Raw genomic sequence first — 14,383 nt, 5'->3', positions numbered from 1 at the left:
CCTACGAATTGCTATGGGTGTCAGCGGTTCAATCTTACCAGCCAGTCCTGTTCCAATCCGGCCAAATGCGTTACGTGTGACAAGGATGCCCATGAGGGTGCTTTTCCATCTCCATCCCCTCATTGCATCAACTGTATGGGTGACCACGCTGCTTCCACTAGAGATTGCCCCATTTTTAAAGACGAACGGCTCATTCAGGAAATCAGAGTGAAGGAAAAGGTGTCGACCTTTGCTGCTCGAAAGTTATTAACCAGTCGAAAGCCCACTGTGCCTCACACAGGTAAATGCAGCACTGTCCTTGCCTCTCTTCGGCCAACAAAGGAGGCAGCCACTCAGATTTGTGATCTCACCTGTAGTGCCACAGTCGTCAGATCGGCCAGCGCAAAGATCGCCCGTTCAACCTCCACACTCTCACCTGCTCAGTTCTATGGCTCACCCTTCATCGGGTTCTGCTAAATCACAAGCCCCAAAATCAGACACCCGGACTTCCAAAAAGGAGCCTACATATGAAGATTTTTTACGTACCCCAACTTCTCGACCATCGGTTCCTCCTTCATCTCAACGTTCTGTTTCCAAAAAGGCTAATAAGAAACCCAGTTCCTCTCCTTCTCCGCCACGGCGTGTCTCCTCTACAGCACTGCCGTCGGCCGTCTTCTGTGTCGCCGAGGCGCACTGCTGGCGGCCGATCAACCGGCCGATCGCTGGTGGCAGGAGCTGCTCCCGAGCAACCTATGGATGAGGATCTTCTGCCTTCGGCTGAATGGCGTTCAACGCTGTCGGTCGTAAGTTCTGAGCAGTCGTCGAGTTGAGGGCAACCTTGGTCACATTCTCCCATTTTCTATCCACCCTATGTACATTATCCATTGGAATATCCGCGGCATTCAAGCCAGTTGGGATGAATTGTCGATCCTCTTGCGATCCTACTCGCCGGTCATCTTCTGTCTTCAGGAAACAAAGCTGCGTCCCCACGACCGCTTTGTTTTCCCCCATTTTCGGTCAGTCCGATTTGATCTCCCCTGTGTTGAAGGCGCTCCAGCGCATGGAGGACTGATGATTCTTCTCCATCGTACTCTCCATTATCACCCAATCCCCTTAAACACTTCCTTCCAAGCAGTCGCTGTCCGTCTTTCCCTTTCTGGATACACCTTCTCTCTTTGTACTGTCTATATTCCATCGTCCACACCAATGGTACGAGCTGATCTCCATCTTCTTGGTCAGCTTCCGCCCCCCTATTTGCTGGTTGGGGACTTCAATGCCCACCACGCCCTTTGGGGATCTCCGCATCCTTGTCTGCGCGGCTCACTATTGATAGACGTCTTCCACCAAGCGGATCTTGTTTGCCTCAACACTGGGGACCCTAAGTTTTTGTCTGCCTCCACGACAAATTTCTCTCATTTGGACCTTTTGGTAGGTACTGTTCCGCTAGCTCGGCACTTCGAATGGTTCGCTCTTGCTGATACACACTCAAGTGGCCACTTTCCATGTGTCCTTCGATTGCAGCCGCAACTGCCATATATGCGCCCGAGACGCTGGAAGTTTGCCCAAGCCGATTTTTCGTCTCTAGCGACATTCGATGACCGCCACTTTCCTAGCGTCGACGATGAGGCACTCATATTATAGAAGTTATTCTTACAGCTGCGGAACGTTCAATACCTCGCACCTCCGAATTGCCCCGGCGGCCCCCCAGTTCCTTGGTGGAACGAGGCATGCCGTGACGCAATACGTGAGCGGCGACTTGCTCTTCGCGTTTTTAGACACCATCCTACTTTGGCCAACTGTATCCGCTATAAGCAGTTCCGTGCGCGATGCCGTCGCGTCATCCGCGATATCAAGAAAGTACGCTGGGACTTCTTTACTAGCTCATTTAACACCTTCACTCCCTCCTGGGAAGTTTGGAGTCGGATTCGGCGGTTATCTGAAGCGCCTAGTTTCTCCTCGGTTTCTGGGCTCACTGTCGCGCATGATAAATTAGTGGACCCCGTCGCAATTTCTAACTCATTGGGTCAACACTTTGCTGAGATTTCGAACTCTTCAAATTACCCGCCAGCGTTTCTCCCGAAGAAATGTGCAGCGGAAGTGCAACCTCTTGCCTTCTCCTCTCAAAACCGCGAAAGCTACAATACTGTTTTCTCCATGCAGGAACTCCAATATGCACTCTCTTCTTCTCGCTCTTCTGCCCCAGGACCGGATGGTATCCACATACAAATGTTGCTGCATTTATCATACCATAGTCTGCGTTATATCCTTCGCTTTATAATCGAATTTGGACCGACAGTACTTTTCCCAGACGATGGCGAGAAGGTAACGTCGTTCTTGTTCCGAAAGCTGGAGAGGACAAACATCTCCCCTCTAGCTATCGCTCCATTTCTCTCACGAGTAGTGTATGTAAGGTTTTGGAGCGTATGGTGAATTGCCGTTTAGCCTGGTGGCTGGAGTCCAGCAGTCTTTTAACACCTGCCCAATGCGGTTTCCGAAAGCATCGTTCTGCAGTTGACCATCTTGTTGCTCTCTCCACTTACATCACGAACAATTTTCTCCGGAAACGCCAAACAGTAGCGATATTTTTTGATCTGGAGAGAGCATACGATACCTGCTGGAGGACAGGAATCCTCCGCACACTGTTCTCTTGGGGCTTTCGAGGTCGGCTGTCCCTTTTTCTTCGTGAATTTATGGCAGAGCGCACATTTAAAGTGCGGGTGAACACTACTCTCTCCCGTACCTTCTCCCAAGAACACGGGGTACCTCATGGCTCCGTGCTAAGTGTTGTACTGTTTGCCATTGCCATAAATCCAATTATGGATTGTCTCCTTCCTGATGTCTCCCTCTTTGTGGGCGATTTGTGATCTACTACAGCTCTCAAAAGACCAGCCTTCTTGAACGACGTCTTCAAGGATGTCTCGATCACCTCCACTCTTGGAGCATCGAATCCGGTTTCCGCTTTTCTCCCAGTAAGACCGTTTGTGTTAATTTTTGGCATCGTACGGAGTTTCTTCCGCCTTCCTTACATGTAGGCCCTGTCACCTTCCGTCCGCGGACGTCGCTAAATTCTTGGGTCTTATGTTTGACATAATGCTGTGGTGGTCCTCCCACGTTTGCTATATTTTGGCTCGCTGTCTGCGATCCCTCAACACCCTCCTGAATGGCACCTCCTGGGGAGCGGACCAAGTGGTCCTTCTCCGCCTCTATCGCGCCTTAGTGCGCTCGAAATTGGTCTATGGAAGCCTAAATTACTCCTCTGCTCGGCCGTCTATTCTTCGGCGTCTCGACTCTATCCACCACCGTGGATTACGTGTAGTGACTGGAGCTTTTTACACCAGCCCTGTGGAAAGCCTTTAAGCTGAGACTGCTGAACCTCCGCTGCCCAATCGGCGAGCTGTCCTTCTGAGTCGTTATGCTGGCCATCTGTCCCACATGCCTGCAAATCCGGCCCGTGACATTTTTTTCGACACCTCCTTGGATTTAGGGTATGCTGGCCGCCCTTCCTCCCGACTACCACCGGGAGTCCGCTTCCGTCAACTGCTCCATTCTCTTTCCTTCCACGTTCCTGAAACTTTCTTGACAACTTGGGATACAGCACCGCCTTGGCTCCGGCCCCGGACCTGCCTGCTCCGTGACGTTTGTCAGTTTCCCAAAGATGGTACCCTTGTCTTGTTTATCGTTGGGCATTTGCTGCTCTATGCGCACAAATGAAGGATGCCATATTTATTTACACTCATGACTCAAAAACATCGTTTGCTGTTGGGAGTGCCTATATTGTTGGCGACGCCCAAAATTGATTTCGGCTTCCCGACCAGTGTTCGGTTTATACTGCGGAGCTTTACGCTGTTCTCCAGGCTGTCCAATACATCCGCCGCCATCAGCGGATACAGTATGTTATCTGCTCAGACTCTCTCAGGTCTCTCCTCACCGAGCTAGGTGGCGCAGTGGTTAAACACTGGGCTCGCATTCGGGAGGACGACCGTTCAATCCCGCGTCCGGCCATCCTGATTTAGGTTTTCCGTGATTTCCCTAAATCGCTCCAGGCAAATGCCGGGGTGGTTCCTTTGAAAGACCACGGCTGACTTTCTTCCCCGTCCTTCCCAAATCCGGTAAGACCGATGACCTCGCTGTCTGGTCTCCTTCCCCAAAAACAACCCAACAAGAACAACAACAACTCTCTCTCCTCAGTCTCCAAGCTCTGTACCCTGTCCACCCTCTGGTCCACCGGATTCAGGACTGCCTCCACTTGAGGGGCGTCTCTGTGGCGTTCCTTTGGATCCCAGGACATGTTGGTATCTGTGGAAATAAGGCGGCCGATATAGCGGCCAAGGCTGCAAGTCTCTCTTCTTCGGCCAGCTATTCGTATGATTCCCTTCGCCGATCTACGGAGTGTTTTATGTCGTCGTGTTGCTCTTTCATGGCACCAACATTGGTCGACACTTCCCAGTAATGAATTGCGGGACGTGAAAACTCTTCCCAGTGCTTGGCCCTCTTCCTCCCGAACTCGTCGTCGGGAGGAGGTAATTTTAACTACACTCCGCATAGGGCAGTGTCTTTTTAGCCATCGACATCTTTTAAGCGGCGATCATCCCCCCACTCTGTCACCACTGCTCTCAGCTGTGGACTGTGAGACACCTTTTACTTGAGTGCCCATATTTTACTCCGTTACGCGACCGTCTACAGCTGTCGCTTGACATATCTTTCACTTTAGCAGATGACCAGTGATAAGCCGATCGGGTTCTCGAGTTCATTAGTGCCAGTGAGATGACGTCAGTAATTTGAAGCTCCTCACTTTTTTGAGTTTTGCGCCCTTTGCTGCTGGTTTCCAGTTTCGTTTTTTAGCTTTCCCTAAGTCACAGACCGAGCGCTAATGACCGTAGCAGTTTTGCGCCCTAAAACCATAACTAAAAAAATTTTTTTCTTTTATTGAGTTGGCTGGCTCCGAGCACTTAACTTCTGACGTCATCAGTCCCCTAGAACTTAGAACTACTTAAACCTAACTAATCTAAGGACATCACACACGACCATGCCCGAGGTGAGATTCGAAACTGCGACCGTAGCGACGTCGCACTGTTCGAGACTGTAGCGTCTAGAACCGCCACCCCGGCCGGCCTTTATTGAGTTAATGGTCTAGATATAATGTATCTAGTATTTATACACTGCTGGCCATTAAAATGGCTACATCACCAAGATGACTTCTGACAGGAAGAAGATGCTGTGATATGCAAATGATTAGCTTCTCAGAGCATTCACACAAGGTTGGAGACGATGGCGACACCTACAACGTGCTGACATGAGAAAAGTTTCCAACCGATTTCTCATACACAAACAGCAGTTGACCGGCGTTGCCTGGTGAAACGTTGTAGTGATGCCTCGTGTAAGGAGGAGGAATGCGTACCATCACGTTTCCGACTTTAATAAAGGTTGGATTGTAGCCTATTGCGATTGCGGTGTATCCTATCGCGACATTGCTGCTGGCATTGGTCGTGATCCAAAGACTGCTAGCAGAATATGGATTTAAAAAAATAAATGGTTCAAATGGCTCTGAGCACTATGGGACTCAACTGATGTGGTCATCAGTCCCCTAGGACTTGGAACTACTTAAACCTAACTAACCTAAGGACATCACACACATCCATGTCCGAGGCAGGATTCGAACCTGCCACCGTAGCAGTCCCACGGTTCCGGACTGCGCGCCTAGAACCGCGAGACCACCGCGGCCGGCAATATGGAATCGGTGGGTTCAGGAGTGTAATACGAAACGCCGAGATGGATCCCAACGGACTCGTATCATGAGCAGTCGAGATGACAGGCATCTTATCCGCATGGCTGTAACGGATCGTGCCACGTCTCGATCCCTGAGTCAACAGATGGGGACGTTTGCAAGATAACAACCACCTGCACGAACAGTTCGATGACGTTTGGAGCAGCATGGACTATCAGCTCGGAGACTTAGGCCGTCGTTACCCTTGACACTGCAACACAGACAGGAGCGCCTGCGATGGTGTACTCAACGACTAAGCTGGGTGCACGAATGGCAAAACGTCTTTTTTAGAATGAATCCAGGTTTTATTTACAGCATCATGATGGTCGCATCCGCATTTGGCGACACCGCAGTGAACGCACATTGCAAGCGTGTATTCGTCAGTGCCATACTGGCGTATCACCCGGCGTGATGGTATGGGGTGACATTGGTTACACGTCTCGGTCACCTATTGTTCGCATTGACGGCACTTTGAACAGTGGACGTTACATTTCAGATGTGTTACGACCCGTGGCTCTGCCCTTCATTCGATCCCTGCGAAATCCTACATTTCAGCAGGATAATGCACGACCGCAAGTTGCAGGTCCTGTACGGGCCTTTATGGATACAGAAAATGTTCGACTGCTGCCCTGGCCAGCACATTCTCCAGATCTCTCACCAACTGAAAACGTCTGGTCAATGGTGGCCGAGCAGCTGGCTCTTCACAATACGCCAGTCACTACTCTTGATGGAATGTGGTATCGTGTTGAAGCTGCATGGGCAGCTGTACCTGTACACGCCATCCAAGCTCTGTTTGACTGAATGCCCAGGCGTATCAAGGCCGTTATTAGGGCCAGAGGTGGTTGTTCTGGGTACTGATTTCTCAGGAATTATGCACCCAAATTGCGTGAAAATGTAATCATATGGCAGTTCTAGTATAATCTTCTTGGTGTTGCAATTGTAATGGCCAGTAGTGTATTTTTGTATTAGATCCGAAAAGGTGTCTGTGCCAATACTCTTTCGTACCACTGTACTCACAAATTAAATCCGGCTCGATTGCGACACTCGCTATGAACCTAATGTGATTAATGGAGTTTTTTCAGAGCCGTTTTCCGCAAAAACTAACCCCCCCCCCCCCCCCCCCCGCCCCCTGTCACAGCGCGGCAACTCCACAGTCGTATTGTAGCACATCCGGGGACGCATACCGACCTCGGGCAACCTACTCGGTAATGGCTCGGCCGCCACGAGAAACGGCGAGCTGTGGGGGACGGCTGCAAGCGGCCACACTGTGTCCTCTGCGGCGAGGTTGCGGTTGGGTTACTCGCGCCTCGCTCCCTCCCCCCTTCCCCCTATCTCCCTGCTCCTAGCTGCTCACTGCGCTGCCAGATGGTTTCGGAAGTCAGATATTTCTTGGCCGCCAGCCTGTGTTCATTAAAGACCGCACTTAAAGCAGTATGTGAAATGCTGATATTGAACAATCACAGTATTTAGAACGCCCGCTTTTTCGGTATTTATATGAATCGACTGACGATTAATAGTTATGTAGGAGGTGAACCCATAAAATTTAAGGTTATTGAGAATGAAGAAAGAAGACCGTTACTGGATTTTTATTGCAAGGTGGCAGGACATGGGCACTTACACGTTAGCTTACCAACATTAGTATTATTAATAAAGGGACTGGCAAGGGCATCAGATCATGACTCTATTGAATTATAATAAATATGAGGACAATATTATGGAAATGGAAGAGGGTGTAGATGAAATGGGAGATACAATACTGCATGAAGAGTTTGACAGAGCACTGAAAGACCTGAGTCGAAACAAGGCCCCCGGAGTAGACAACATTCCATTAGAACTACTGACGGCCTTGGGAGAGCCATTCCTGACAAAACTCTACCATCTGGCGCGCAAGATGTGTGAAACAGGTGAACTACCCTCAAACTTCAAGAAGAAATAATAATTCCAATCCCAAAGAAAGCAGGTGTTGGCAGATGTGAAAATTACCGAACTATCAGTTTAAGAAGTCACGGCTGCAAAATACTAACGCTAATTCTTTACAGACGAATGGAAAAGCTAGTAGAAGCCGACCTCTGAGAAGATCATAACGTAGAAATGTTGGAACACGTGAGTCAATACTGACCCCACGACTTACCTTAGAAGCTAGATTAAGGAAGGGCAAACCTACTTTTCTAGCATTTGTAGACTTAGAGAAAGCTTTTGACAGTGTTGACGGAAATACTCTCTTTCAAATTGTACAGAAACCAGATTGCAGTTATAAGAGTAGAGGGGCATGAAAGGGGAGCAGTGGTTGGGAAGGGAGTGAGACAGGGTTGTAGTCTCTCCCCGATGTTATTCAATCTGTATATTGAGCAAGCAGTAAAGGAAACAAAAGAAAAGTTCGGAGTAGGTATTAAAATCCATGGAGAAGAAATAAAAACTTTGAGGTTCGCCGATGACATTGTAATTCTGTCAGAGACAGCAAAAGACTTGGAAGAGCAGTTGAACGGAATGGATAGTGTCTTGAAAGGAGGATATAAAATGAACATCAACAAAAACAAAACGAGGATAATTTAATATAGTCGAATTAAGTCGAGTGATGCTGAGGGAATTAGATTACGAAATGAGACACTTAAAGTAGTAAAGGAGTTTTGCTATTTGGGGAGCAAAATAATTGATGATGGTCGAAGTACATCTACATCTACATGACTACTCTGCAGTTCACATTTAAATGCTTGGCAGAGGGTTCATCGAACCACAATCATACTATCTCTCTACTATTCCACTCCCGAACAGCGAGCGGGAAAAACGAACACCTAAACCTTTCTGTTCGAGCTCTGATTTCTCTTATTTTATTTTGATGATCATTCCTACCTATGTAGGTTGGGCTCAACAAAATATTTTCGCATTCGGAAGAGAAAGTTGGTGACTGAAATTTCGTAAAAAGGTCTCGCCGCGACGAAAAACGTCTATGCTGTAATAACTTCCATCTCAACTCGTGTATCATATCTGCCACACTCTCTCCCCTATAACGTGATAATACAAAACGAGCTGCCCTTTTTTGCACCCTTTCGATTTCCTCCGTCAATCCCACCTGGTAAGGATCCCACACCGCGCAGCAATATTCTAACAGAGGACGAACGAGTGTAGTGTAAGCTGTCTCTTTAGTGGGCTTGTTGCATCTTCTAAGTGTCCTGCCAATGAAACGCAACCTTTGGCTCGCCTTCCCGACAATATTATCTATGTGGTCCTTCCAACTGAAGTTGTTCGTAATTTTAACACCCAGGTACTTAGTTGAATTGACAGCCTTGAGAATTGTACTATTTATCGAGTAATCGAATTCCAACGGATTTCTTTTGGAACTCATGTGGATCATCTCACACTTTTCGTTATTTAGCGTCAACTGCCACCTAACACACCATACAGCAATCTTTTCTAAATCGCTTTGCAACTGATACTGGTCTTCGGATGACCTTACTAGACGCTAAATTACGGCATCATCTGCGAACAGTCTAAGAGAACTGCTCAGATTGTCACACAGGTCATTTATATAGATCAGGAACAGTAGAGGTCCCAGGACGCTTCCCTGGGGAACACCTGATATCACTTCAGTTTTACTCGATGATTTGCCGTTTATTACTACGAACTGCGACCTTCCTGACAGGAAATCACGAATCCAGTCGCACTCCGCAGCTTGATTAGAAGTCGCTTGTGAGGAACGGTGTCAAAAGCTTTCCGGAAATCTAGAAATACGGAATCAACTTGAGATCCCCTGTCGATAGCGGCCATTACTTCGTGCGAATAAAGAGCTAGCTGCGTTGCACAAGAGCGATGTTTTCTGAAGCCATGCTGATTACGTGTCAATAGATCGTTCCCTTCGAGGTGATTCATAATGTTTGAATACAGTATGTGCTCCAAAACCCTACTGCAAACCGACGTCAATGATATAGGTGTGTAGTTAAATGGATTACTCCTACTACCCTTCTTGAACACTGGTGCGACCTGCGCAATTTTACAATCTGTAGGTACAGATCTATCGGTGAGCGAGCGGTTGTATATGAGTGCTAAGTAGGGAGCTATAGTATCAGCGTAATCTGAAAGGAACCTAATCGGTATACAATCTGGACCTGAAGACTTGCCCGTATCAAGCGATTTGAGTTGCTTCGCAACCCCTAAGGTATCTACTTCTAAGAGACTCATGCTAGCAGATGTTCGTGTTTCAAATTCTGGAATATTCCATTCGTCTTCCCTGGTGAAGGAATTTCGGAAACTGCGTTCAATAACTCCGCTTTAGCGGCACAGTCGTCGATAACAGTACCATCGGCACTGCGCAGCGAAGGTATTGACTGCGTCTTGCCGCTTGTGTACTTTACATACGACCAGAATTTCTTCGGATTTTCTACCAAATTTCGAGACAATGTTTCGTTGTGGAACCTATTACAGGCACCTCGAATCGAAGTACGTGCCAAATTTCGCGCGTCTGTAAATTTTAGCCCATCTTCGGGATTTCGCGTTCTTCTGAACTTCGCATGCTTTTTCCGTTGCCTCTGCAACAGTGTTCGGAGTAGAGAGGATATAAAATGTAGATTGGCAATGGCAAGCAAAACGTTTCTGAAGAAGAGAAATTTGTTAACATCAAGTATAGATTTAAGTGTCAGGAAGTCATTTCTGAAAGTATTTGTATGGAGTGTAGCCATGTATGGAAGTGAAACATGGACGATATATAGTTTAGACAAGAAGAGAATAGAAGCTTTCGAAATGTGGTGCTACAGAAGAATGCTGGATATTAGATGGGTAGATCACATAACTAATGATGAAGTATTGAATAGGATTGGGGAGAAGAGAAGTTTGTGGCACAACTTGACTAGAAGAAGGGATCGGTTGGTAGGACATGTTCTAAGGCATTAAGGGATCATCAATATAGTACTGGAGGGCAGTGTGGAGGGTAAAAATCATAGAGGGAAACCAAGGAATGAATGCACTAAGCAGATTCAGAAGGACGTAGGTTGCAGTAAGTACTGGGAGATGAAGAAACTTGCACAGCATAGAGTAGCATGGAGAGCTGCATCAAACCAGTCTCAGGACTGAAGACCACAACAACTACAACATGAGGCACTCTCGAGCAGTATCCCTGCATGTCAGCATGACTGAGCCACTAACTTAAAGCGTTGGTGAAAAGTGTCGGAAGTTGAGAATTGTGGAACATAAAGTCTGCAGATGGCCGTAGCTCGCCGGGCCGCCATGGGCGGCAGGTAGCGGTCACCGGAAACGCGGGACAATACGGCGCATTTGGGGGTAGCCCGGCATCCGGAGCCACCTGTGCTGGGCAACACGTGGCGAAGACGAGAATTTTGTTTGCCTAGGGGCGATATGACGCACTCGATCATTGGGTAGATATCAGAAATGCCCTTGGAGGGATTTCGGCGATGATGGAGCGTTCGACATTGGCCGAAACTGAGTATTCTTCAGCCGCGTTTTCGCACGCGTGGGAGACGGGAAAATTGTGGAGAGAGTGGACTTCGCCTTCAGCCATCGAGAGGTACGGACTTGGAGACGGCGTCTTGGCCATCGTCTTCGAAGGGAGATATACGGTCTGTATCGCAGCACTGCACCAACGCGTGTTCCGTGCAGAGTTCTGCGGTTAGAGCTCTTATGTTTGCTCAGAAGAGAGATTTTCACCGACGCTTAACCACTGCCAATAACTTACCTAATATTCTTGATGTGGTAGTTATCCTTGCGAGATGCCAAGTATTTGTCAACGTAGCTGACTGTAATAGATGCGCGTAATTGCAAATTGTTAATGTGCCATTCTCAGGAGTGTGTGGGTGGACAAGGAAATTCACTTTTTTAAAAAAAAATTGTCAGTTCTGGGGGATGTCAAATTAAAATGCCAGCATCACAATCGAATTATCGACTTCAATGTAGCTAGCATTTAACTTGTCCCAGTAAGCTTTACATGTACTCTAGTCACTGCACAGCTTGCCCAGACGGTAAGGAAAGAAGGTTTGCAGTCTTCTATGTCAGCGACGGACAAATAATCTTACATTATATGTCATACAGTCATAGAGTCATACCAACAATTGATGCAGCAAATGAGCATGAGTCAGTAAATAGGGTAGAATGCTTCAAAGTTTTTGACGTAGATACTGACGAAAACTCGAACTGGATGAAGCATGTTACTGAACTTCTCAAACAGTTAAGTTCAGCTACTTTTGCTCTTCGTGTAATTGTTGGTCTTGGAAAGAATTGTAAGGCATCAGCTTCCTGATTTACGAGAGCTTTTCGAAAAGCAGGGAACAATGGGTTGCAAAATGGAAAGCACAGTGAAAATCAAAACTGTTTTATTTGCACCAGTTACCTACACTTTCCAGATACTTCTCCACTCCGACTTAGACATATATCTTAGAGTTATACCATCCTTCCAATATCCTCGTCATAGAAGGCAGCCTCCAGGGCATTCCGACAAGTTTATACGCTGGCCTGCAGCTCTCTCTCTCTCTCTCTCTCTCTCTCTCTCTCTCTCTCTCTCTCTCTGTGTGTGTGTGTGTGTGTGTGTGTGTGTGTGTGTGTGTGTCAGTATGTTGTCTTCATAGCGAGTGGTTTGTATGAGCAGAAATCAGAAGTATCCTCATTGCTCCTACAGTTTGCGGGTGAGAAATGTCGTGAAGAAGGAAGCACGTGACACTTATGTTTTGTGGGCTGTGTGACATTAGGTGATCGCTCAGTAGGCTCTCATACTTGGCGGAAAACACCATTTTATAGACATCTTTACGTTCTCACTGCGTGTTCATAATCGAGAAGAGCGACGCTACCTGACGCTATCAGCTGACGTACTAGAGACACTGCGTAACACATCTATCCAGATCTTTATCGGCTTTTCACTGTGCTTTCCGTTCTGCGAACAATCGTTCCTTACTTTCCGAACTGCCCTAGTATTTTTCGTATTTCCACTCAGTGATGTTTATGGAACAATTTTGTGGTGTAACTTATCACTTAGGAAGGAAGTATCGATTGCAAAAAAGCGATCAGTAAGAATAACAAGTGGTGTGCACCCACGGACGTCATGTAGATACTTCTTCGAGGAGTCAGGCATTTAAGGGGACCACACCGTGGTTGAGGCCGAAAACAATCGATTTTCGGTTTTGATCATATTTCGATAGATTAAGGTTTTACTTAAGTACTCTGAAAAAGATTTTTCTGAAAAAAAAAAATGTTTTACCAGCATTTAAAGAGTATTTTCCTACCACGTGTGTTTATGTGCTACGTCCACTTTTCTATCACCCAGTTTTCTGCATATATTTTAGATCTTTATATCCCCTACATTGCACGTTAGGGATTTTTTTGGTACTCTCGAGTGTGTTGGGTATCCTTGGACTGCAACGGTCGGTATTCTTTTGTTTCTGCTGTTTGTAGAATTGTTGACCGGACAGGGTCGGTTAACTAAAACTGAAGTAGAAAACTTGTAGGTATACTATGGGCAGGTAATTAGGAGAAATAGAGAAAATCTGGAGGCAATGAAGAGAGATGTCTGGGCCATATTCTTCCGTAAGTCCTCTACTGTTGATAAGCCATGTAATGGATGGTGTCCATCAGGAGAAAATTCGTGGTGCAAATACAATAGGGCTCAGGCAACTGGAGAATCTTATTCTCACCAGCATTCTCTTCCTGCTGCTGTTATTACAGGAATTAAACCTTTCTCAGAGACTTGGCTCATCCTGACCTTCTAAGGAAATGTCTGCATGGCCAGACACAGAACCCAAATGAATGTTTCGACAGCATAATTTGGAACCGCCTTCCTAAAACTGTGTTTATAGGCATGTATACGATGAAACTAGGAGTTCATGATATTGTTATTACATTCAGCTGTGGTAATATTAGTAAGTATTGGGTACTTGAAAAGCTGGTAATTAATCTTGTTGAAAATATGATCACTGGGCTGCAACATTGCGATAAAATGACGATGGCCGATGCAGACAGATCTGCATCTAATACGGGCAAGAAAGCAAGACCAACATCCAGGAAGGCGAAAAAGAAGCTGGAAGACCTGCTAGAGGCCAAAGAAGGGCCATCATATGCAGCAGGACAGTTTTACTTAGCAGTAAGTAACAAATTTCAAAAGTTATTCTTTAAAGTGAATTTCCCGCAAACTAAAATTTTCAGTACGTATGCCCTATTATATCAGAAACTATCATAGATAAATGAATGAAAGTTTCAAAGACTCTGCATAACATAAAAAGCCACTTCTGGTACCACATTCTTTAATATTCTCCCATTAGAAAGTTCACAAAAATATATTTTCTGCAGAAAAAACTGAATATTTTTGTTAATAAATTTAAAAGAGTATTTCTTAAAAACTACAAAATAGATAAAGTATTTTTTAGTACAGTTGACTCTATTAGCATCATTTAACATACAGTAAAAATATTAAGGTGCTGCATCAAATAGTTTTTTCAGAAATGGGCCAAATACTTGCCTAAATTAACATGGGTTAGGGTCCCCTTAAGCTGTGCCGTCACAGTACACATATTCGTTAACAAAATTCGTCATAAATAATCCATCACAATTTGAGCGGAACAGTTACTTCTATACCCATAGCACTAGAGGGGAAATGACCGTACTAAGCACCGTTAAAGCTGTCAGTGGCTCAGAAAGGAGTTTAATCTG

Source organism: Schistocerca gregaria, chromosome 2 (assembly GCF_023897955.1).
Source record: "Schistocerca gregaria isolate iqSchGreg1 chromosome 2, iqSchGreg1.2, whole genome shotgun sequence".
Taxonomy (NCBI): domain Eukaryota; kingdom Metazoa; phylum Arthropoda; class Insecta; order Orthoptera; family Acrididae; genus Schistocerca; species Schistocerca gregaria.
Note: the sequence above shows the minus strand (reverse complement) of the source record.